The sequence below is a fragment of the Cupressus sempervirens genome, chromosome 2 (assembly GCF_028749045.1).
Source record: "Cupressus sempervirens isolate cs-2001-9-10 chromosome 2, ASM2874904v1, whole genome shotgun sequence".
Classification (NCBI taxonomy): domain Eukaryota; kingdom Viridiplantae; phylum Streptophyta; class Pinopsida; order Cupressales; family Cupressaceae; genus Cupressus; species Cupressus sempervirens.
Window position 1 is genome coordinate 615,926,611 of NC_143119.1, and position 26,980 is coordinate 615,953,590.

The following is a 26,980-nucleotide window of genomic DNA, read 5'->3' on the forward strand; positions in this document are numbered from 1 at the left end:
GTTTGTCTGTAGAAGTTTTTAAAGCTAAACTGATGACGCCAGTGAGATGTGAATACTTTGTATTCCATGTCTTCTTATGAGAAGACCACCTTACCTGAAATGAAGAACGGGTCAACTGCTAACATCACCCAATCTCATTTTGTTATAATCTATAATTTATATATATGTGTAAAAGATTCTTTCTGGATATGTATCTTTAATATTTAATAAATAGGAAAGATCTATTCATTAAAAAAATAAAAAAAATAAAATCTTTAGGTAGAAGTCCTACTAATTAATTCAGGTTGGCCATGTCAAAGTAAAATGTTAGTACCTCTTAGAAAATAATCCAGAATTATGTTATGTGTTGATTATATCATTCAATTTGTGCTTCTTATGTTCTAGATTGATAAGATCTTATGTTTTTATGGCAATTACATTTTTCAATTAAGTTTAATGTTGCCTTGTTTCTCTGATATTTTGATAAAAGAATATATTTTGTTAGGTACATGAGAGTAAGTTTGTACATTTGTTAAAGGAGTTAAACGTAGTGTATCCCAATCAAGTTATAATATTAGAATCTATAATGTGATCTTCAAAAATAATATTTAGTATGTAAAATTATATATTGATTGAAAATTAAGAAAACTTTTATTTATTTATTTTTAAATATAAAATTTGAAATTTGTTCATTTTTCTAAAGTTAGGATTACACATTTATAAAATTAGACATTGTAGATGTAGATGGCATTTTCCTTCAGAATTCTTACATCAAGTATTTTATGAGTTTATTGTATCATGAATTTTCATCAATATAAAACTTCAATTTTTACATTTAGTGTAGACTGGTTGAACGTTGAACTTAGAAAGAATAAGATTACAAGTATTTGTTGAATAATTATAGTTATAATATTAAATATAATTTTATTAAAAATAATAATAGAAAAAATTATTAAAAGAGAGTATTTAATAATAATTAAGTTCTATACATTATTTTATCTAAATAAAGTAATTTTTTTTTCTATTGTATATCTATCAATAATGAATGAGTTTTACATCAGCTAAAACAAATAAGAGTTTCATGAATATCACTATAGTATAGTAATGAGAAAATAACTACACTATGTCATTAATACATTTTGGCATATACAAAAAATATATGAATTGAATTAATTAAAAGCATATGATCTAAGATTATGATCATCTAGATTTAAAAGCTTCCTAGTCTGATTTGCATCATTAGAATCTAGAGAAACATAACTGATGATGTCATGAGATTTGTAGTCCAAGTCTAGTGTACACTTAGGTTCGTCAACTGTGGGATTTTAGTTGTCAAACTACTAAATGAATTTAGTAGGAGTGACTCCAAATTCTCCCTTGGCCTTCATAGTAGTGTATCCATAAGATATTTCTTTCTTGTCAATGGTAACTTTTCCTTCCCTCAAGATCTGCAGAAACTCTCTCCTTCATCTTGATAATAGTGGTGACTTGCAAGGCAAATTCAAGATAAATGAGTCTCTAAAGAGACTCGGTAAGGTGCATATCCTTCCTTGCAAGCACATCATTATTCTGAGCCTTCCAAATAATCCACAATATAACAGAAGAAAGGATTGACCAAAAAGTGTTACAATATTTGTTGTTGTTGTTTTATTAAGGCTAAAACAGGTTTTTTATAGGGGTCTCAAAACCCCAATTATTTTACATAGAAAGTGAAAGGATTAAGTCCTTAAATGAAACTATATTCTGAGTAGCAAAAAAAACCCACAACCATTTTTTTTTGGCTATATGTCTTGAGATTATATTTAAAACTTTATAATCAACACTAAATATATGGCCAAACATTTTCTAGACTTTAGAAGCCAAAAGATATTCAAAAAAGACATGCATTACATATTCAGTTTGTCTATAGACTATAGGTTAGGGTCAGCTCCTGAATTTTTGAAAGGTAGTTTATGCATAAGGAGTCTCCATAGAAAATATGAGATTTTGGGTTCCATGGGTCTAGTCCAGATATGGACAAAGTATTTGTTCCAGTTTTCTTGTTGAGTATGAATGCACTATTTGGAATTAACATGTGAAATAATATCAAGGCTAAAGGTAAGCAGATTGTATATGTACTTTGACTTGACATGGTGGAGAGGAGTGTTGTCCGACCAAGAGAGCTAGTAGGAGCAATAGTTTGGGGAGCAACAACTGAGGATGAAGCCAAAATCATTAAGGGAGGTTGAAAGGAAGCAGTATGTTTTGGACATTGACATTTGGGGATATGTAAATATGTTTCTATTTTCTCCCAAGGAATCAATTTTTCCTATTGGAATATGTCCTAGAAGGTATTAACTTCTTTCTCTAACCACTTTATTGATGAGAAACTTTGTAGTAAAGTTAGGGGTTTATTTCCATATTTCATATTCCACTACACAAACTTCTTTCCACAAACTAATCCTCCTTCTTTAGTTGGACTAGTATTACATAGAAACTGCCTTACAAATCTCCAACCTTTCCAAATGTTTTTGAAAATATTTGAACCATGTACCACTATATTGCCTTCTATTATAAGATCTATGAAGCAGTGATTGGAATAGAACTTGGATTTTTTGGGGTGAGCCTAGACAAGGTTACTCCTAAACAATACTTTCTATGGTTCCTCCCATGTAGCTTCCTTTGTAGTCCATTTAATAGCTAAATCTATACCTTGAATCCTAAGATCTTTAAGGCCCAAACCATCCCAAATATTCTCACTACTACACCATTCCCAAAAGATTATATGTACTTTCTTGTTATCTCTACCATCTGACTAGAGCAAATATTTGATACATTTTTGAATAAAATTTATTTTTTTTGTTTAAAGAGCCAAGTAGATGAGAAATATATTGAGTGGGATGAAAGGGTATTCTAACAAACTTAGATTCTACCTACAAAAGAGATGAGCTTTTTGTCCCATTTGTTCAATTTCTTAACTATCCTTTCCTTGACCCAATTCCACATTTTATTTATATTGGGGCTAATAGCATATGGAATACCTAGATACCTGATAATATGGTTAGGCTCTTCCCATTCAAATCCAAATTTTCTCCACCATCTTGGGGGTTTGCAGTCCCAACCCTACATAAAAGATTTGGAAAGATAAATTTTACTACTAGAGGCTAAGTAGAATAGGTCTAGCTTGGTCATGAGGTAGTCCATATTATGTTCTTCAATATATAGAAGGATGGAGGCATCATTAACAAATTGGATGTTACAGACCTCATCTTGTTTGGGGACCCTTCACTCTTGGAGACATAAAAGAAAAAACTTGTGTCACCCTTTTATTAAGGGAAAGGCTAAAAAAGGTGAAACCATTGAACTTCAATGATATAAGAGTGACATTATTAATTAGAATTTGAAATTGAAGCAAATAAATAAAATATGTAGAAATGGATGACATTTGTGTTTATTAATTTTAATGATTATTGATGTTAGAACTATTTAGATAACTGGTGGGGAAGGGGGGCAGGGGGGAAGGGTGAATCAGTTACTCAAGATCCATAAGTACCATTTGAACAATTAAACATAAATACTCATTTTTCTGCTTATCCTATTTTTGCTCAATCTTTATCATAATGATATAATTTATGTCTCAAACATAACATACTTTGTTGAACATAAAAGGTAAAACATATAAAACGTTCAACTCAAGTTTGACACTATGATGTTATGTGGAAACCCAATTTAGGAGAAACCACCAACCACATGTCACCATTTTTTTCAGTCTCTTGAAGTGAGCTTTGTTAGGAGCCAACCTTGTTAAAGGTTACAATACACATTGTTAAATGTGACTTGGTTAGAAGATTTTAATCACCCTTTTAGGAGTGGCCTTTTCAAAGGAATTTGATCATTCCACTTAGAATGTCACCCTATTAATTAAATGATTTACATATACTATTAAGTCCTTCAAATGAAGTTGTTAGGTCAACCTCTATTAAAAGGATCTCAATACAAATTGTTTACAATGATTAGAAAGAAAATAATAGGGTTTCAATCTGTATGATTACAAGTAACTTTGGAAGTTCAGATCTCTATTCGGTTCAGGTGTTGATTCACTGATAAGCTCTCCACTATCATCTTTGTTCTTGATTCACTCAACAACCCTTCAAGCAACCAGTCTTCCCCTGCAACAACACTTAAGCCTTCTTGCTCAGATTTCACTTATCAATATTAGCAACATCTATGTAAGCAATCTCTTTTAGCTTCACATTCACTCTCACAACTAATCCACCTTTCTCTATATGTCTCTCTCTTATATGCACCACACTTGCGCACACACAGGCACTTGCACGTTCAACTCTTTACCTCTTTATATAAGAAATTATTGCTTTACAGTTTTCCTGATCACCATATATCTTAGGGTTTACAATCAAGTTCAACATGATTCATTGTATATGTCCATCTTCTTGATATTTTATAGAAACTTTTCTAGAATTAGTTTTTTAGGTATTTAACTAATCCTTGCCTTGAATTTAATGATCCAACCCATCAATCTTATCTTCAACATAGTTTACATCTCCTAATTAATCAACTGAGTCAGCTAGGAATCATGATTTCCTCAAATTTATCTTCAACACTATTGCTCGACAATTACTAAGTTCTAACACTTGATCATCACTTAACACTTGGTCATTGTAAAAGTTTTGGCTGAGCATTGACTATCTTGCTTGGTCGATATTGGTGCTCAATCAACACTAGATTTTCTTGGCACTTACTATAACTCAGTTGACACTAGCATCACTTGGCATTCCTTAACCATTTATTCTATTGCTCAGCTTAACTTTGTTTCATCAAAGTCTAAATAATGAAATATCCATTGTAGCTTTCTTTTCATAACTCAACCTTTCCTCCAGGTGCTATTGTTATGAGCAATTTCTTAAATCCTCTTCATTAATCAAATAGATATGACATTTAGATTAGGTATCAATATGTCTTATCAATAGATTTGACATCAATGAAAAAATAACAATTATTCCAGTTGTAAGTTTTCAATAATATCCCTCTTTGGCATTGATGGAAACATCTCTACATCGCAATATCTCAATATATCAAATGTATCTCACTTGGTTACCATACAATCCAAAAGAGATTTGTCTCCCTGTGAGATAATAGTCTCTCTATCCCTCCTTCATTTGTTTAAGTCTCCCTCATTGTTATATTGCTTCTACTATATATTCTCTGGCTATCTCTCCCTCTTTTTACTATATATATCTCCCTTTTTGACAACAATGCCAAAGACACTAAGCTTTCTTAGCTTTAATCACTTCATACATTTGAATTATGTAGATTTTACATGTCTAGCTAATTTCTATCATCTGTCTATGACTGATCTACTATTTTGTACTTAATTATGTACCTTGGGCATTTCCCAAGTAGAATTATATTATATCAATGCCTAAGATATTCTGATTACCACATTTGATGCAATGTACCTTGCCTCCTTAAGTATATTTTCTTAGGGAAATCTGCCCTAATTTACCTCTAAGATATTCATGAGCATCTTTAGGTAGGGATTTTGTGAATATGTCATCAATTTGTTCTTTGGTGTGCACATATTTTAGCTTCACTTCTTTGTCTTGCACTAGTTCCCTCAAGTATTGATACTTAATAGCAATGTGTTGTTTCTTAGTATACATCACTCGATTCTATGAACTGTCAATAGCACTTGTGTTATCACAATAGATAACTACTAGTATTGTAAATGTAATATAGGTTACTGAGAGGGGAGGGGTGAATCAGGAACCAATAAAAATTTATATTTAATTCACCAATTAAACCATCACCACATAATTTGATCTAGTTGCATGCATGAAAGAATGAAAGCAATAAAACATTCTCAACACATTGACACAATATTGGTAACACGGACACCTTCTAAAATAGAAAGTAAAAATGGGGTGGGGATGATACCCACACGCTTTATGACTGTAGTATAAAGTTGTCCTATTAAGGCTTAGAACTGGTCAGTTCCGATGACCTACCCTATTAGGAGCAATAAGGACTCTTAGGTCCACCTTGTGAATGGATTTACAACATACAATGAAGTATACATTCTATTAGGATATTTGAAATGAGACTATTAAGTCCACCTGGTTAGAATATTTGACTAATACACATGTTAGGATGAATTAGTTATTGATCTCTGATCTACAACTTTGATTTGTTGAATGCGATTTCTTGAATTACAATGATCACCTAACTATGATAGATAAGTCTCTAATTTTCCTTATATACTACTTGTAGCCTTCTTCAATTCACACTCATTTACTTTGTACTTTTCCACATACTTGTTACTTCCATTTGGATATGATACAATGTATTACATATATACCAATCCACTTAATTACCTTCTAGAGTCAACTACAATACTAAATTTGTCATAATTCACAAAGTTGGCCCACTACTATAGCTCAGGTTCTGAAGACAACTTGGTGATGTTTTGACACTCAGAAAATACTATCAACACTTGGCATACTCTAGCACTTGGTTGATGTTAAGCTTGGTCCTTATTGATCACTTTGAGTGACAAGAACTCAGTCAACACTATATGACTTGGTCAACACTGAGAAACTCAATAGATACTTAATCACTTGATTGACACTGCATGGCTTGGTCAACATTAAATTCAATTTGATAACAGTGCAAGCTTGGTAGACATTGATATACTTGATTTATACCACAGAGCTTTGTTAACACTAAGATCTTCATCACTTATACTAGAAATCTCAGTAGACTCTACTATGTTTGGGCAATATTGTAAACTATCTCAAATGCTCGATAGATACTATGAAACTCATAATGAACTATAGTCTCATTGAATAGCTTGGTAGCAACTGAAACCAAGTGACTGAGTGTTAAGTCACTAATGGAAAAATTAACCTTAATTTCAAAAATCTCCCCCTTTGGAATTAGTGAAAAAAAAAAATTATCATACCAAAAATCTAAATCTTCAACTTGATTTTGATTGATGTCTACTATCGTAGCTCGATAACCTCTTACTCTATTTTTACTCTATTTACTTTTTATCTTTCAAAATTATTTTGTAAACATATTTTCTTCTATCTGTACACATATTTCTTTTCATATTACTACTCCCCTATACATATATCTCTCCCCCTAATATATATCTGGAGTATGATAATATACCAATAATCTTCTCCCCCTTTTTGACATAAATGCCAAAGGTACAAAAATTTTAAAAGTTAATACCAAAATGTGACAAGAAATCACTATGTACCTTCAAAATGATTGTCATGGTCTTGTTCCAATTCTCTTTCAATGCCTTAGATGCATGCAAGGCTATCTACACTTCTATTGAAAGTTCCATCATGTGGTTAGTTATGGAGAAATTATTGTCAATGCATCCATGTTGGGAAGGATCATGCCTTGAATATCTACACGTGTGGCCCTAATCATGGCTTCTTATAACCTTAATATTTTTTCCTGAAGCTCTGACAAGTACCTGATCTTCACAAATTGTGTAGAGCTACAACTGGGATCAAGTGACAATTATTGTGCAGTTGCCTTCAATTCCTCATCTATCTTGGATAGTTTATCCTTGATTTCCTTAGCAAAGATGGATGTATCTCTTAACTTAACAAATTAAGAAATAATATTATTAATAGAAGTTTCAAGTGTAGCAAGAATATTAGAGAATTCTACTTAGTCAATGGCTATTCTCTATGCTACCTTCTCCAAAACTTTGTTCTAAAACATTCTTTCTGTCATCTGCAAAAGTTTATCTTGTCCATTGATGTCCTCATTGTATTTGTGAACAACTTCAACCAATCGATTGAAAATAGGTTGTTTCTCATCAACTTCAATATTCAAAACATACCCGAATATGCTTTTAATGTCTTCAAGTGCTTGGTTTTTCTTCTTCTTCTCTTCTCTAATCTTCTATTATTTAGCTTTCTTTTTCCAAAGCTTACTAAGGGTGTCCATCTAATTAGGAGACAAATTGGAAAGATCCCAATTTGGTATCATAATATCCTCATCTAGATAAATCTCTTCATTTTAAACTTCTACCTCATTACCTTTTTTCTCAATAGCAAAAGGAACAATTTCTTTTCCTTTGATCAAAACTTATGTGCTCGATTGAGGCTTAACCTCAATTGTCATTGCACTTATTATAGAATCACTTGGTAAAGAAAAAATAGTAGAATCAGTAGAAATAGCAACAAATGTAGAAGAAATAATACTAACAACAAGAATACCTTATTGTTGCTTGGTAATGCTTGATGTTGGAAAGAATGGAGTCCATTGCTCAGTGATAAAGTGACTGTAACTTCACTCATCATAACACTTGGTAATGTTGCTCCAGAGATTGGTTGGGTGCTTGGTAGTGCATTTTTTACCTCAACCAACTAGGTAGAAGCCTTCTCTGAGCTAGGTTGCACTAAGGCTTTTCTCAAATAATGAGGAAAGGAGGCCATAACCTCTGTTTCTATTTTCATTGCATCAAATTTTTGAATACCCTGAGTATCAAGAAGGTCTCTTCCTATAGCTTCTTGATCTTCTTCATTTTTAGCATCAACATTATCAATGTCATCAATTTCTTCATCATCCATTTTTTCCTTGTCTTTTACCATATCTTCTTCTTCATCATCATTGTCATCAATCTGCACAACTTGATCACTAGCTTTGTGCATCCCTTAGATGTTTTTCCATGCTACAATGTTGGACTTCACAACTGACTCAACATCCATTGACAGCATCAATAATGCATTGAATTTTGGACTTAGCTTTATTTCATTCTCCTTTAGTGATTTATTTACCTCTTTATTATTGAGACTCAACACGAGTTGTCTCAAGGTCTATTCTCTGATGTCTCTTACAAAATTTATTGCATTTTCCCATACTGGTGCAACTACCTTGAGAATTACATTGAGAACTTGAGCTTTCAGCTCATCAGGAGAGTATTTCCATTTTGTCATTTTTTCCACCAGGGAATCCTCTATTTGTTACTTCTCCCCTTCACTCCTAGTGCCATACCTAAGAGACTTGAAGTATGCCATGCCACCTTCTTCTTCTAATCTTTTTAATCTTTTCTACAAAGGTATGTTATAAATAGATAAAACTAAGAGGGGGGATGAATCAGTATTCTAAAAACTTTTTCCCACAACTGAATATTGTTAATTATTTTATAACTTGAATATGAAAGTAAAAGAATAATGTTGAACACTAAAAATAACCATAAACCTAGAGAACTCATAACACCATTATTTGTTAACTAGGGAAACCCTGGCAAAAGGGAAGACCCTGATGGGGATGATACCCACTAGATGATTCACTAAGTAATAGGATCCAGTTAAGGGTATTGACCCTGTTAGTAGTCTATGAAGTACATATAGTTAAGAGTTTCTACAACCCTATTAGGAGTTGTTAGATCAGTTTTAATGTATGCAAGAAGAGCCCAGTACCCTAACATGCAATTATGCAATTCAGTTCCTTCACACAATAGATATACATACAATAATTTCTTGCTGCTATAACTCACACTTTATCTAATCTTGTACATCAAGTTTTGCATCACATAAGGCTCATAGATAGTTCTCACAATAGTTCACATGCCACATCTAATCATGCAATTTCCACAATATCTGCACATTACACACATTCACTATGCAACATGTTGATATATTGTTAAAAGCATTAATATTGATGATATTCCTATGGGGGAGTATTGTAGATATGTTACTATGATGATATGTTACATTCATGATTGATTTTTTCATTGATGTCAACATAGCAATTTTTTGTGGTATTTGATAGAACAACAATGGAAAGATCAAGTTGGTATGGATTGCTAGTTGAGTATTCTCACTATCCAAGGTTATGAGAGATAGATCTAAGTATCTGGTATATGCAGTTAACATTAGAAGAAGAAATGATAAGTAATTATGTAAGTTTTGGTTATATCTGTTCTAAGATAGAGTTACAAAGGCATGTTTTGGTTAACTTGTTATATCTCTTAGCAAAGTTGTTATTCTAAGAATCAAGGTTGAGGATGTGAAGAAGACATGTTGATGATGATGTGTCTAAGTTCACTCATCATAATATTATGTGTATGGAAATATATTCAAGTTGCAAGGCAGAAGATCAATGTTATCACTAAGTGTAGCATGTTCTTAATGTGGTCCTATAATGATTAATTGAGAAGCTCTGACAGCCAACTCAAGGAATTGTTTTATGGGCTCAGTATAAAGGAAGGACATTATCCTTTATCATGATATGGACATGAAGAATTATTTTGTAAGCATCATAAGAGCAGAATGCAAATTTGAGCAAAGAAAAGTGGAAGTGAAGGAAACTTCATTGCTGAGGTTTTTCTGAGTGATCTGAGGTTTGATATTTGGATATGAGATTTGTGACTTGGTGTACAAGGTCTGATAGTGATTGGTTTAGTTGATAGAACAAAGGAAAGAGGAACATAACAATAAATTACTTGTTTGAGCAGTGAGCTCCTCTTGTAGTTGCAATTGCATGTTTGGGTAGTGGGCTCATCTTGCATACGTTGTACTACAACTCCTAATAGGGTTGGAATCTCCTAACAGGGATTTAAAGTCTCCTAATAGGGACTCATTTGTACTAAATGTTGTAATAGACTCCTAATAGGGTCCATCCTCTAACAAGGAATATTTATATTAGTACATCATCTTGTGGGCATCATTCCCACTAAGGTTTTCCCTCTGATCAAGGGTCTCCCTAGTCAAAAAATATAGTGTAATTATCTATGTGCATATTTGTATGGTTTTTGTTTACTTTGGTTGAATAGTTAAGTTTTTAAAAGAAGATAAATGTTTTAATTTCCCCCTCTCAATTATCTTGGTGGACTATTATTTCTAACAATTGTTATCAGAGCATCAGGTCCTTGAAGATAAAGTTTAACAACTTTGGGAGATCCATGGTGAGCATGTTTAGGAAATATAGTCTAAAGTTTGATGGAAGAAATTATGATAGCTGGAAGGAAAAGATGAAGACACATTTGTTGTGTATGGGTATAGGATATTGGATCTTGAAAAAATCAGCGAAGATAATAATTGTTGAAAAGGATTTGGAGACTTGTACTGAGGTAGAAAGAGATCTTTTTATATGCGACGTGAGAGCTAGAGAAGCATTATTGACTGCACTTCCTAAAATTGAATAAATTAGGTAAAATCACTTGCTACTTCACATTTGATTTGGAAAGTTTTGGAAAATACTTTTGAAGGTGATGAACATTCTAAGAAATTGAAGCTACAAAGTTGGATTTTTGCATTCAAAGATGCTAAAATGATGGAAGATGAATCTATAAGAACATTTGTAGGCAGAATATCAGAGATTACTACAAGTATTAGATCTCAAGGAGGAACCAAAGAAGATGATGAGGTGATATGGAATATACTAAAGAGTTTAACACCACCATTTAAGCCAATAGTTCAAATGATATAGTTGTTGATATCTTGTACCAATGATTTCACAAAGGAGACATTAGTTAGAAGACTTGAAGTGGTTGAGAATGAGCTTAGACAGTCTAGAGAGTTGATCAGAATAGAGATAGCTTTCAATGCCTTGAATATTCAACCTAGTTTATCAATAAGAATAAGTGCTAAAGGAGATTTTTATAGTAGTAGTAGACTTGAGGAAGAAAGGAAGATTGGAGAAGGACTAGCCCTTCTGGTATGAAGAGAAAAATAAGGTAAGAAAATCTTTAAATGTTGGAGTTGTGATGAATATAGTCATTATGCATCTAAGTGTCCTAAAAGAGAGAAGACGTACAAAAGAAATTACAAACCTAGAAAAGACAAAGAGTGTTTGTATGCAAATGAAGAAAATGATTCTAATGAACAAGCAGCAAGTGCTAGTGATGATGAAATAGGATTTTTGGCAATTAAAGAAGAAAGTCTAGAAAAAGTAGCATTAGTATCATAGATTGAAAAGAAATCTGATTGGATAATTGATAGGTGTTGTTCACATCATATGACTAGTGATATAAACAAGTTTTTTGACTTCAAAAGTGGGGATGGAGGCATTTTTAGAGTTGGAAATAATGCAGCATGCTAAGTTAAGGTATTGGATCTATAACTCTTAATGGTAAAACTAACACTAAGGATGCATATTTTGTTGACGCTTTGAAGCACAATCTTTTGAATGTTAGACAACTAGTGGACAAAGGTTATTAGTTGTAGTTCATAGAGAAGACATGCATGATCAGAGACAAAGATGGAAAGGTAATTGGAATAGGAACCAGATCTAGAGGTAATGTATTTCAGATGAATCCTACAAAAATAACATGTTTGGTTGCAAAGCTAGATGACAATTGGTTATGGTATAAGAGATTTTTTCATATAAACTTTGATAGTATTGTGAAGATTAGTAGTATGTTTGTAGTTAGAGATTTTCCTAAGATTGTAAAGCCTACTAACACAATTTGCAAGGAATGTATGTTGGTAAAGTATAACATAACTTCTTTTCCCTGCAAGAAGTTTACTACTACAACAAAATTGGATATTTTACACATAGATCTCAGCAGTCCTACAAAGACTAAAGGATTCTATGGTGAAAGGTACTTTATGATTCTAGTTGATGACATTTCTAGAATGATGTGGGTTGCATTTCTTAAAGAGAAATCTAAGGCATTTGGTAAGTTTAAGATATTCAAGAATAGAGTTGAGAATGAGTCTAGCATGAATCTTAAATGATTAAGATCATATAAAGGAGGAGAGTTTACTTCAAATGAGTTTAACATGTTTTGTGAAGAAAATGGAATCAAAAGATAGTTATCAGCTCCAAGAACCCTTGAATAAAATGGCATTGTAGAGAGAAGGAATAGATTAGTTATAGAAGCAATAAGAGCTATGTTAGTTGAGAATGATGTATCCAAGATTTTTTTGAGAGAATCTATGAATATAGTAGTCTACACTATGAATAGAGTTCAAGTTAGGAAATACACAAAAAAGACTCCTTATGAACTATGGTTTGGTCACTCATCTACAATTAAGTATTTCAGAATTTTTGGAAGTAAGTGTTATATCAAAAGAGATGATGATATTGGCAAGTTTTATTGTAGAAGTGATGAAGGTATGTTTCTTGGTTATTCATTGAAAAGAAAAGCTTATAGATGTTATAATCTTAGAACTAAGACTATTATGGAAAGTGCAAATTTGAGAATTGATGAGAAATTTAGGATACAAGATAGAATAGTTGATTACAATTTAGATGATGATTTTGTTACTAAGCCAAAGAATGATGAAGTATTTTTTGAGACTAACAATGATTTTTAGAATGAACAAGAGCTAAGGTAGGAACAAAGCTTGAAACCTTTAGTAGAGCCAAGAGTTGAGCTAGAAACTCCTACTTTGGGAAAGAATATGATAAAGAATCACACATCCAAGAAGATCATCAGAAGCAAAGATAAACGTGTGATGAGAAGAAACAGAGTAAATGAAGAACTATGTTTGATATCTCAAGTTTAACCTAAGAATCTAGATGAAGCATGTAAAGTTGATTGTTGGAAACAAGCTATGAAAGAGGAATTTGATTAGATAGTAAAGAATGAGACATGGAAATTGGTTCCTAGACAAGCAAGCAAGAATGTGATAAGAACTAAATGGGTATTCAGAAACAAGATGAATGAGAAACACAAAGTTGTAAGGAACAAGGAAAGATTGCTATATAAAGGTGTTAGTGAACATATTGTCCTTTCAACCAATTTACCAAGTTTACTCTATGCCCAAAATTATGAAAAGTACAAAAATGCTCACAATAATTGAGAAAGTCTCATGGTGTTTAACTTTCTCTCTGAATTTCTAAAGATACAACTCCCTTATTAGATTTGCAATGAATTTAAGGTTATCTTTACACTTTTACTTGAAAATGCGTAAGGATATCTCGACTACTCTTAGGTAGTGAGGTGAATATTAATATGACTTTCTCAAAGAAATATCCATTCGAGTTTACTCATATAGAAAATCTACTTCAAAGAATGAATTATACCACAAACTAACCTAGATAATTCAAACATCAAAACTAAAATAAACTTACAAAGTGAACAGCAATCAAGATCCTGAATCATTCAAATCAATATTCACAAAGTAACAATGATTGAACACTCTAAATACCAGGTTCCAAAGTAGAATCCGAGGTGATTTATATATGTAAATTAAACCTTCCCATGCACACAGTCATTTGAAAGCCAAAAATCCATATATTATCCTTCATCACTGCTTAAAGTTATCTACTTTTATAGAGTTTTTCTACTATCTATCTTCTAGCTATCTTTTGCTAACCTCAAACTAGTTTAATGCCCCAACATTTATAGGTTTTCCAAATTTGAAAGGCCTCCATCAAAACCTAGCCATTTTGAATAATACAAGAAATAGTTACAAAATGAGAAAGCAGTTTTTTCAAAAAAAAGGCACCAAAAAGTAACTATGGAAATGGTTTAGTTCAGGCATCTTCACTAGTTTTCTCCTCCTTACCAACAGTCTGACGTACGAATTTCCAGCTTCAGAACTTGCTCAAAAAACTCTTGCATCGGGTGGGAGTGAGGGTTCTTTAGGCTCAACAACCAAGCTCTACATGCATCTTTCTACCACCTGTATTCCTTTTCCTTCAAAGTCTGACGTGGCATCAAGTTCTTATTGAGACGCAACATTGATTCAATACTTGCCAATTTAGTGAAGTCATCAGTACTTGGTGATTCACTATCCCTAATTTGTTTCATGGCTTTGTTGAAGCTCTTGATTAGCATCTCAGTGTCCATGTTCCCTTCATCAAATAGCAAGATCCCTGTGGGGTTTACAATCTTCATATCCTTCAAGAGCTCTTCGTGCATATCTGTAATCCTACTTTCAATACCCTGCACTTCTTTGATTGTCTCCTTGTAGACTATTTCATTCCAGCCCATATTGTTCTTTAGAATGAATAACATACAAGGATCCACACTTTTCATTGGATTCTCAATTAAGAACTTGAGGACCCTAAAATGTTCAACTTATGTTACCTAAAAAATGACCTCTTGGCATTGACCTAGTTCTATTTCCCAAACTGAAACTAAGGTTTGAATTTATCCCAACAATGTCTTTCCCTCAGTGTAAACACTAGTAAATTTAGAGATGAATTTATTACCTTCCTTTATTATGATGTCCACCTGGCTCTTTACAACATCAAATAATAGCTTTCCTCTCTACATTTGCTTCATCAATTGTTGACTTCCTACCGAATTGGGATCAAATGGCTATGGAACCTGAAAAATTGGTAAAGCTCCAAGGTTCACTAAGGAATGAATGTATGCAGCCATTTTCATTACCATGCCCTTTAATTCCTTCTTCTCTTTACTATCTTTCTTAGATTGTGTAAGTATATGGTCAGTAGAGAATTTAAAGAAATGGTTGCTAGTGCTTCTATTAATAGTTCCCAGTTCAGCAGAGGTAACCTTAAAACCTTCATCATCAATATCCCTAGACTCCTTCTTTTGCTTGTAGGTAGCTATTTTAGTAGTGATTTTTCCTGTTACCAGATACTTGGTAAGGTGAGCATCCATTTTCAAATTCTTTACCTTTGAACCTTTGGCTGCATACCTAGTGGCAACATCTTTCACCGGTGTGGACACTGGTTGCAAATTCCTTTTCTTATTAATTGTGCTTGATAACCAAGAAGGAATAGTAGGGTTCATGGACATCACCTGGGCATCTCTAGTAGGAGTTAGGAATTTAGGTTGATCTACCTTGGGAGCTTCAATGAATTGAACATTACCATCTGCACTATCAGAGATATTGAGGCCATCACCCGAATCCTACCCCAAGTAGACATTCTCTCTTTGTGAACTTTATGCTACTTCAGGGCTTCAGACTTGGATTGAGACCTTGTTCTTGAAGTTGTAGCTTGCAAGTGAGGAGGCAACTTCTTCTGTTTATCTTGAACCAATATATTACATGCAATGGGAGAAAGTGGGATGTCAGATGGAAGTGAAGTGATTCATGGAAAGAAATCACCTTTGTAGAAGGTTCATTGATGATTTTTTTATTGTTTCTCTATAACCAGTCATCTGTAAAGGTCACTATGAACCTAGCCCTTAGATTAATATCATCCTCTTCATCCTTACTCTAGTCGACTACTAGGGACTTCAATTCACTATATTCCTCCCAACCAAGTTCAACTATATTTGAGCCATCCTCAACTACTTCCTCTAATTTGAACTTCAACCCAAAGGAGTTAATTTGTTGCAAGGTTAGTCTTGAATGATCCTTCCTCAAAACCTCTCCTTCATCCTTGCAATCCCACCAAAGGTCTTCCAATTGTGGAGTGGTTGATGGGTTAAATTTAAGGCCAAGGATCTAGGCTACATACCCTTTACTATCAAAGTTCCTCGTGCTATGGTAGAAGCTAAGGTTGAACCCAAGTAAATTACTTTGAATGAATGAAGCACTATCCATGTTATTACAAACCAATGAGCCCAACTTAATAGGGAAGGTTTCTTCCCAATCTTCTTGCAGTAGATTATCTTTTATAACAGAGAAGAGTTGTCTGTATATTTCAACCAAAACAAAACAGTCTAGGGCATACCGAGGCAACTTCGTAGGTTCATCCTCAAACCTACCAATTCTCAAATATGCAAACCTAGGGAACTATATAAAGTAGCTTTTGTATTACTAAATTAACCTTTGAGCTTCAAGGGATAGTATAGGCATGGGCACTTCCTTCAAAGACATATAAACCCTTTCTATTAGTAGGTCATGAACTTTCTTGAAATCTTCCAAGACTCTATCTTTCTGTAGTAGAGGGCAATACTGGAAAACTATCATTTCTTCACTCCACACTCCTTGAGGAAGAGGGGTAAGATCACAAGTACAGGAAATGTAATAAGTTAAATAGGAAGCCATATAAAAATCCTCTCAGAATTCCTTTGCATGTTTGAGTTGAGACCTCATTAAACTGGCAATAATATCTGCCCAGTCCATCCATTTTTCACCCTTCATAATGATTTCTATATACCTATACATCCATTCTTCAAAAAGAAGTACATGAGCTAAACCTTTTACCCTATGCAATAACACCACTAGATCATGAATATGGAGTTTTAGGTGATCTTTAGTGATGACCTTGGGTAGCCTGGAACCTCCACCATACATGGTTTCAATCCATTTCCTAGCCATGTTATTGTAGAATTAATTTGGGGTCTCTTGGTATTCGACTTGGGCTTGAACAAGGGAGAATGCAACATAGGTATTTTTTGGCAAACACAATATAGAGGCTATAGTGTCTCTTGAAATCATGAGTATCACGTTGCCATTTTTACTTACAATACTCTTTCTTTTAACATCATAGTGATCAATACAGATTTGTAAGAGTTCAAGACTCACAAAGGCTGAGGGGAAAGTGGCAGCCTCAACCAACCCACTAGTTAAGACTTCCATACATCCATTCACTTCATTAGCATATTCAAGAAAATTTACCTATAAATTCTCCAACTTCACCCCTTGCAAATTTGTATCATAGATGATTGGTTTTCTACATTCTAGGCTTGAGACATTACCGAAGAAATGTAATACTAACCTCATTCTCAACCAAACAACAAGGCTTTGAATAGATAAAGCTTGGAAAATATAAATATTTATAGAACAAAACAAGGATTGCTAAGTTCTCACCTTTATTTTGCTAAGAAATCAACAATTTTCTCTATCTCCCTTAACAGCTCCTTCTCCACACTTTCAATTCTTTGCATGATAATTAAAAAGGAAATTGAACTAGTTTTTCTAAAAAGAAATTGTTTACATGTGGAAGTATAGGATGATTATTAGGCATTAATAACACATCACCTCTTGTTAACCTTCACACATTCGAAAGCCTTGTTGCATGAATTTCTATTTAATGATTTCTTTTTTAGATTTATTGATAATGATTAGCTTAATGCGACATCCAATCACTTTTTTGGCTAAAGATTTCCCACTTTCTCAATAATGATGACTTCCTTCCTTGGAAATAGAAATGTCCTTTTTATCATTATTCTCTAACAAGATCATTAATTATCTCATGGGATGACAATGCATCATACTTTAGGATTTGAAATTGCCAAACACCTTCTCCATTGAACAACTTTGAACTACTTCGAACCAAGGTTTGAAGTGGTTCAAAGTGATTCAAGGGAAGGGACATGACCATAGGCACTAGTTACTTCAACCATTCACTTTGGGAGACGATGAATACATGGGCAACGAAAAAAGGACTTCAATAATCGAATGGGAAAACATTTGAAGGAAAAAACTTTGGAAATTTGTGACTCTATATGCAATAATAAAAGGTTACCCATAGCAAGAAGTAATAGACTATGATGAGACCTATGCTCTAGTGGCTAGAATAGAAGGAGTAAGATTATTCTTAGCCTATTCAACACAAAATAAATTCAAAGTGTATCAAACGGATGTCAAGTCATCATTTCTAAATGGAGAACTTGAAGAAGAAGTGTACATAGAATAACCTAAAGGTTGTCCTTTGACAAATGATAAGGATGTAGCATAACCTAGTATGCAAGGTTGGACAAGAATTTGACAATTAGGGGTTATAATTCCTACCAAATAAATAACTACAAATAAATATTTTTCCATCTAAATCTAGAGTATTTTATTGATGACATATGTATGTGGAACTATCAAAAAGAATTTTTCAAAAATATTGTATGTTTTGTCAATTATAGCTATTTAAAATTAAACTATTCATAATTTAATTTTTGTTCTCATTCCTACCATCTTTTCCCTAGTAAATCCACATTAACCATTACAAATAGTAATATGTATTGGAAAGAAATTGATGATGGTTTGATGACTTTGGTAATATTTGTTGATGATATCATTTTGGAGGAAATGATGAGGAAAGTAAGAAGTTTTTAGAAGAAATGAAGAAAGAATTTGAGATGAGTATGATAAGAGAAATGAAATATTTTCTAGGATTGTAGATTGTATAGAATAAAGAAGAAATCTTTATTTCTCAGAATAAGCATTTGAAGGATTTACTGAAAAGGCTTGGCTTGGAAACATGAAAACCTATTGGAACACCTATGGTAATTGGACATAAGTTATCTACAAAAGATGAGACACCTACTATTGAGTAGAAGAATTACAAATCTATGATCAAAGGATTGCAAGATCTGACTCACACAAGGCCAAATATAGAAAATGCTATTAGAATTGTTGCAAGATTCCAAGCTAATCCCATAGAAGCACATTATGCAGTAGTCAAAAGGATATTTAGATATCTAAAAGGAACATTTGAGTTAAGATTATGGTATGACAGATCTAATGATTTTACCCTAAGTGCTTATACTGATGTTGATTGGGTAGGTAGTATGGATGATAGAAAAAGAACTAGTGGTGGAGCCTTCTTTCTTGGAGGAATATCAATTTCTTGGCTAAGAAATAATTAGGATTGTACATAACAAAGTGCAACGAAGGTAGAATATGTTGCAACAACAAACAATTGCAATCAAGTTGTTTGGATGAAGTAGATGCTGAAGAATATAAGGATAGAAATTAGTGAACCTATTGTCATACATTGTGACAAGACAAGCATGGTAAATATGTCTAAGAATCTAGTATTGCATTGGAAGACTAAGCACATTTCTATTAACTATCACATGTTGGGAGAGAAAGTTGCATAAAAGGAAATTGGATTGGAGTATGTGAGCACAAAAGAGAAGATTGTAGATATATTCACTAAGCCTCTTACCAAAGAGACTTTTGAGTATTTTTTAGGTATGCTAGGTGTTATGCCCCTTCCTCAATCAGAGTAAGTGATGCAAGAGTGCATCAATCCATTTTAACAGAGCACCATTTTTTTCTGGACTAAATGTTGATGCTTCTTGTATGGGGGGTATCTATGATGGACACAGTCATCTAGGACTCTTGTCAGATGTTATATTGAAGAGTGTCTTTGGACACTTGAGCTAGCTAAAACCTTTGACATTGATGTTAATGGGGGAGAAGTTTGACATGAAAAAGATCATGAGAAGATCATGAGGAAGAACAACATGTTTGGAAGATGTATAGTATGGGATGACAGTTTAATAGAAAGCACGTTGAAGTATATTAATGGGGGAGAATGATTGATGAAGAGGATTTGAAAAGTAAGATGAATAGTCTTTTGTTGGTATTCTTGGAACTAGATGTTTTTCATCTATGTTGACATCAATGCCAAAGGGGGTGATTATTGAGAGATTTTTGAATGCATGAATGGTAATGATATTCCTATAGGTGAGTATTGTAGATATGTTACTATGATGATATGTTACATTCATGGCTAAGTTTTTCATTGATGTCAATATAGTAGTTTTCTATGGTATCTGACAAAAGAACAGTAGAAAGATCAAGTTGGCACGAATGGCTAGTTGAGTATTCTCACTATCCAAGGTTATGAGAGATACATCTAAGTATATAGTATATGCAATTAACATTAGAATAAGAAATGATAATTATTTATATAAGTTTTGGTGATGTCTATTCTAAGATAGAGTTTACAGAGGCATATTTTGGTTGCAATACCCCAAAATTGGCACATTGCCATATTAACCAACTTTGGTTTATTTTCTTACTCCTAAGTCCTATTTTACTAGGCAATTCTAATGTTGATAATCACTACTTGACCTAGGTGTCAAAATGTAGAAAACCCTGATCTGCATTAATCATATTACTTATTTAATTCCTAAGTATCAACTCAAATTAGCTACATAAACCTATTGATTTAATTTAGTTTAATTATAAGTGTTCTAATTTAATTTAATTAAAATTACCTTTTAAGATAATATACAAAGGAATTAAATATATTTGATTTAATAAGATATCTCCTCTTTTTAATTATTGAATTTAATTATTCAATTAATTAAAGTTTATCTATTTATGAGGTTATATTCTATTTTATTAAATTAAATGTTCTCTCCAAATCTTCTCTTCAATTCAGAAATGGAAAATTTGGGTGAACTAAAATTAAAAAAAAAGGAGTTAAATTAGTTAACTCCTTTTTCAACTCAAAATTAAATCAATCAACTCCTTTTTCCACTGAAAGGCAACCAGTTAACACCCTTTTCATGAGGAAGTTTCCTTATGACTAGCTCTCCTCTTCAATCTTGATTGTCCATTTTTATTAATCTCAACCATCGATCACCTCTTAGATTCTATAAAAGAAGCCTTCCATTCCTCATTACAAGGGGAAGAATTTTGGAATTTGCGTTGAACTTATGCTAGAATTCTTGCTCATCTTGCTCACATTGTCATAGCTTTATTTGATTTCATGTCTTCCTCTACACTTTCTCATACAAAGAAGTGCATAAAGGCATGTTTTCTCATGCAGTGTACCATGTTTCTTCATGTGGGTCTGTGTAAGATTTCACACAAAATTCTACAACAACATAGTTTCCCAGATTATAGTTAATGATGTTTGACTAACAGTTTTCATTTGAAGCATATCTTTTTTATTTCTATTTTTCTACAGCATAGTTGTGGTTTGTAGGATGCTTGACAAAGACATCTTTTTATCTAAAACATTTCAAACACATATTGAATATGTGAATGTAGGACACTTGTCAAAGACACACATGACAAAGACTTATTTCAAACACACATAAACATTGTGTCTTCTTTTATTGTTTTCCACACATAGTATAAATAGGGCTTGTGAACTTCATATGGTGCAAGATAGGGAAATAGGGGAGTATGCTCTTTAGCACTTGGAGGTCATGACCAAGGGTAAATTAGAAACCCAGAAGCCTCTAAAAGACAACATCCAAGGGAGGCAAGCAAGTTAGTGGTTCTCCCACATGAAGCCTTTAATGAAGAGATGATGATTTCCTTTTAGGGGATCAAAGTCTTGGAATAGGCCAAGGTCGGATCAATTAAACTAACTCGGTGATTAACATGTCTTACATGTTTGGGAAAGGAAATGAGGTAGAAGAGTATGCTCTTTCTCCTTGAGGGAAATAAAAAACTTTGACCCTTAGATCTGAACCACCGATTTGAGTCAACCTTTAGAGGGCCTACTGGAGTTATCCAACCTCTAGGAATGACCCAAGTGAGCACCCTCCTTTTGCTGGAGATTCCACCTCACTCTAATAAAGAAGCTTTGTTAAGAAAAAGACTCCAAAGCCATATTAATTCCCTCTTCTTCATTCTAATATCACATATTAAGAAGAGGCTCTGTAAACTGCACTAGTCGGCACCGACGCCAATCTTGCTTATCAAGTGTGTGCACTTACAAATGTTGGTATGGGCTATCGGTCTCAAATTTTCTTGTGAAGCCACAAGGGATTAGTATGAATGGAAGCCAAGTAAAAACTTCTTAGTTAGTTGCTACCTACTTCACCTCTAAAAGTAGGCATAATCTTTGTGCAAGGAGGGGGAAGAATCTCTCTTGTAGAACTCACCATAGGCATGTAACTAGGTGTTGGAAGGTGGCATACATGCCTGACCCCTACCACAAGGGTGTTCATTTAATGTATATATTACTGAGCCCTTTGAATACACCAAAAATATGGGCACCCTTTAGCGGGTGACATAGCTGTGTGAGGTGCACGCATTCACATAAGTTGTGGGACATAGGTTTTTCCTTATCTATCATTTTTTCCATTTTAGGGATAAAAGTGTGTTTGTTATTGAGTATTAAACTTATCCAAATCCATCAAAACAAACTAAATGTCAAGATTCCCCCACCCCTCCAAGTTTCTTTGTCCTTAGTTGGGTTGTTTGAGATTACTACTTGCTTCTCGTGTTTATCTAAAAAATAACCATTTTGTTCAAAACAACCAAAATGCTATCCAAAACTTGAAAATAGTCTTACTACTTGTCTAAAGTTTGTTCAAAACAACCAACAATCTATCTAGAATTATCTGAAACTTGCAAAAATCTTTTTGAGATTCAGTATCTTGTCAGTCTGGTCTCTATTTAAATGCCCATTTTTCCAAAATCTTGTGCAAAATTCTTTTGTTATGCATTTCTTTGCATGGCCCTACCTATGTTTTTACATGGTCCTATGAGGATCTCCACATGAGATCTTATAGATTTATCCTATTGTCAAAAACATGTATTACTATCAGCTTAGTACATCCTGCACAACTTTAAACAAGTCTTTGCATGAGAAACCTTTGCAAAATTTGTTGTTTTAAGTCCTCACTTGGTTCTTTGAACTTTCTCATGCGCATCCCTTGGAATATTCACACGTGATATTGCCTTAAAATTATCAAAACTATCTTTTAGAACTATTTGTGCTCTAAGTCTGGTCTATACCTACAACTTGTTACCTCTTTTCTAGCTACAAAGAATCTCAAATAGCGGCATCTCACTTAGCTAACCACTTGTGACCTACACTTAAACTGGTCTCATCTCTCAGTTATCTTGTTCTTGTCATTTAGTGCTTGTTATACTCTGTGTCATGATAGTCATAATCTTTGGTTGTTCTAGCCCTTACTTAGACTACTCATACCTTAGTATACAAAACTCTTATCTTGTTTCCTTGAGACTACATTACCACATTCTAAGCTTTTTCTTTTCATCATTATCTATGGCTATAAACATTATGCTATTCCTCTATCTATTATTGGCTTATGTTCCAAAACTTGATTGTCACTACTTGAAACATAGTACATCAAAATGGCTAGTAATAAATAAACTCAGTCTAACATTCTTAGTGAGGAAGAAGGGATTCTAATCACAAATATGAAGAAACAAGTCAAAACAATAAGTGCTCAGCTTAAAAGACTAAAAGAAGAGGAAAACGCATCATCAAACACTTACTCCTTGCAAGGTTATTCCAGTTCCTCTAATGATAATGAGCTGTCAAATTCTTACGATGTTGAAACCAAACCCTTAGAAAGTAGTGTACCCATGAAATCTAAAGGTATCTTTGAAAACAAAGTTTGGGAATTTAAACCAAAGTGTGATTTCACACCTTTGGGAAAATATTACGAATTAACCTTGGAAGAACTTCTTAAAGAAAAACTTGTTATTTTACCTAAGATTACATTGGCAGGAGTTTCCTTTATGATAACTATTGTGCCTATCATAGACATAACTTACATAAAACTTCACATCATAAGGAGCTAAAAAACATGATCCAAGATCTCTTTGATAATGGCATAATTCAAAAATCTAAGCTCTCATCTATTAGAGATTCTACTCTCAAGAAGGATCAACATCATGAAACCAAGTCTAGTAATGGTTCAAATGCAACTTTTATTTCTTCCAACATGCCATCACCTTCTAAGCATCTGAGCTTTCCAACATACCTCCACCACACAAAGCACCTACTACTTTTTCTATTGACTATGTGTACCCTCAAGTGTTGCCTCTAAAAGAAACTGTAACGCCCGCCAAGGGATCCAAAAGAATTAACCTAAAGTTTCACTAAGTTTGTTAAACATTTTTTTTTTTATAAAAAAAATAAGAAAGTATAACATACACATCAAACACATAGTAACGGAAGCAATAACATGTACTCATCAACAATCATACATCACAAGTTACACCTTAAGGATCCCAAGACGTTGAGTCACATTTAAATTTAATTAACTCTAAGTCTAACAACCACCACATACATATGAAAGAATAATTAGAAAACTCCAATGTCCATAATATACATTTTTTCCGAATGCTCCTTGGCAAATTAATTCAGAATGCTCAATCATCCATTGTACATGTCACAGGGTATGAAAGGCTTAAAAGAATATACATATGTAAAGATAAAGATAGATCATCCTCAAATCCATGATACAAAGTACAGTAAAATAAATGAAATCATCCACCATACATGATACATCAATACATCCATAATGATAAAACATCCATGTACAGAATGAAGGTAAATGCCAACCAAGAAAACTCCAGTCATGGTGACCACAAAACGAATCTCAATGGTAAGAGTAAAAAGCACTACCACCTGACCGCATGGAACCTAAATGGTCCACTCCCACCACACTGAGGAGATAGTCTCAAGTCCCAAATAGGATAATGAAACCTATAATCATAAATACTCTCTAAGTCCAAGAAATCCTATAAGTATGCTAACTCAAAGGTTCCTAAAAAGATCGACATCTAAACCCAGAGGCACCACAAAGACACGTAGGAAACCTACTATGCAAGCGGGAAAGTGTCATCGCAAAAGTCACGTTAGAAGTTACTCGAGAAATCCCTTAGGAATCTCGGGTCCCCTGTAATCCTGCGACCACTAGTATCCTCTCATACTGACGAGGCATACTACAAAATGCAAGGTCGTAACCAAGCATTCTCTCTACCCCATCCTAGTCTGTAGTAGCACTCAAGGCATGGGAGAGAACATACAATTATCTTATTAGGTTTATTTAAGTCAGTATTTAGGTGAGATGTTTTCACTTATTAAAAAAACTTATAATGGGTTACCCTGACAGCCACTTAGGGCCCCGACCCCCATTGCAAGCCACTTCCCGACACTACACATAGATAACCTACCCTAGGCTTATGAAATCACAAATCACAAATATCACCTCAGCCCTATACAAGCGACTGAAAAAATATCAAATGATAATCATAATGATCACAACAGTTCTCTATCAGCAACTGAAGGCATCAATAATAAATCACAATATCCCATGGTTCTCCAACGAGCAACCAGAAAGAATCCCAATAATAGAACACAAAACTGATCGAAGACTCCAAAAATGGTCAAGTCAGATAACTCAAATACGTACACCTCAACTTCACACAAGGAAATTGGAAAGCAATAACAAATAGTAAAACATCCATATCATAGAGCATACCATCACATTACCATGGTTGGGTAAAAAAGATCGAGATCCAATCATCATAACATCACATTCACAATCCCTAGCCTCTGGTACAACCTAAAACTGGTCAACACTCTAGGACCATCCAAAACCCCACAAGCATTAATAGTATAACAAAATAATATAGTTCATATTCTCACTGCTAGATTGATTTGAACATATTTAATCAGGTTAAGTGTAATATTTTTGTTTCTAGTTTAATGTATGTTCTCAAGAAAATAAGTTCACAGTTTAATCTACACGTTAACCCATTTGCCTCACAATTAACATATAAATATATCCCATATAAATATATTCAAATAAAACTGTATAGTTACTTCACTTATGACTCTAAGTCAATTAATCAATATAATTAAAGGGTAATTATTAAAATAATAACCTATATTTTTAAATAAGACATTTCAATTTAACTTAAATCAATGCTATATAAATCTTCAATTCTATTAACAATTCTCATTATTAATTAAGTTTAATTAAACTAATTTTAATTAAATTGATTAATAATTATCTCACTAAGCACTCCCTTTTATATCTTATTAACTATCAATTTATTAATGTTAAACAAAACTATTAATAAATTATTAATTTCAAATAACTATGCATTAATATTTAATTATTACATATTAATAAAAGTTATTATTAAAACATTATTAAATAAAATTTATTAAAAATTTATTAATTAAAATTTTAAATAATAATAAAAAAAAAATTTGTAAATAATACAATTTTTTTAAAAAATGAATTAAAACAATTATAAAAAAATGCATGTATTAACTAAGTCGTCGGCTTAGTACAGGCCTGCGGCCTGCCGCAATCTTGCAGTCGCAGGGCCTGCGACGGCAGGTACCCTGTACCTGACATCGCAGTACCTGCGACGCAGGTACTGTCGACAGAGCCGACAGTGGGGGTGGGTACAGGGTAATTCCCTCCCCCCCACTATTAACATATGTATATTTTTTTTTATAATAAATTTTTTTTGATATATAAATCTGTTTGAAGATATATATATATATAAATTTATAAATATGCTAAAATAATTCTTCTTAATATATATAATATATTGAAAAATTGTCTCCTTCTTTATATTGACAGAGAAAATATAGTCAACCATCCGAACTTCTAATTTAGAATTTCAGTCTTAGATTCAACCCTCCCCATTTAAATACTATGTATTTAGAAGTTAATTGACAAGCATTT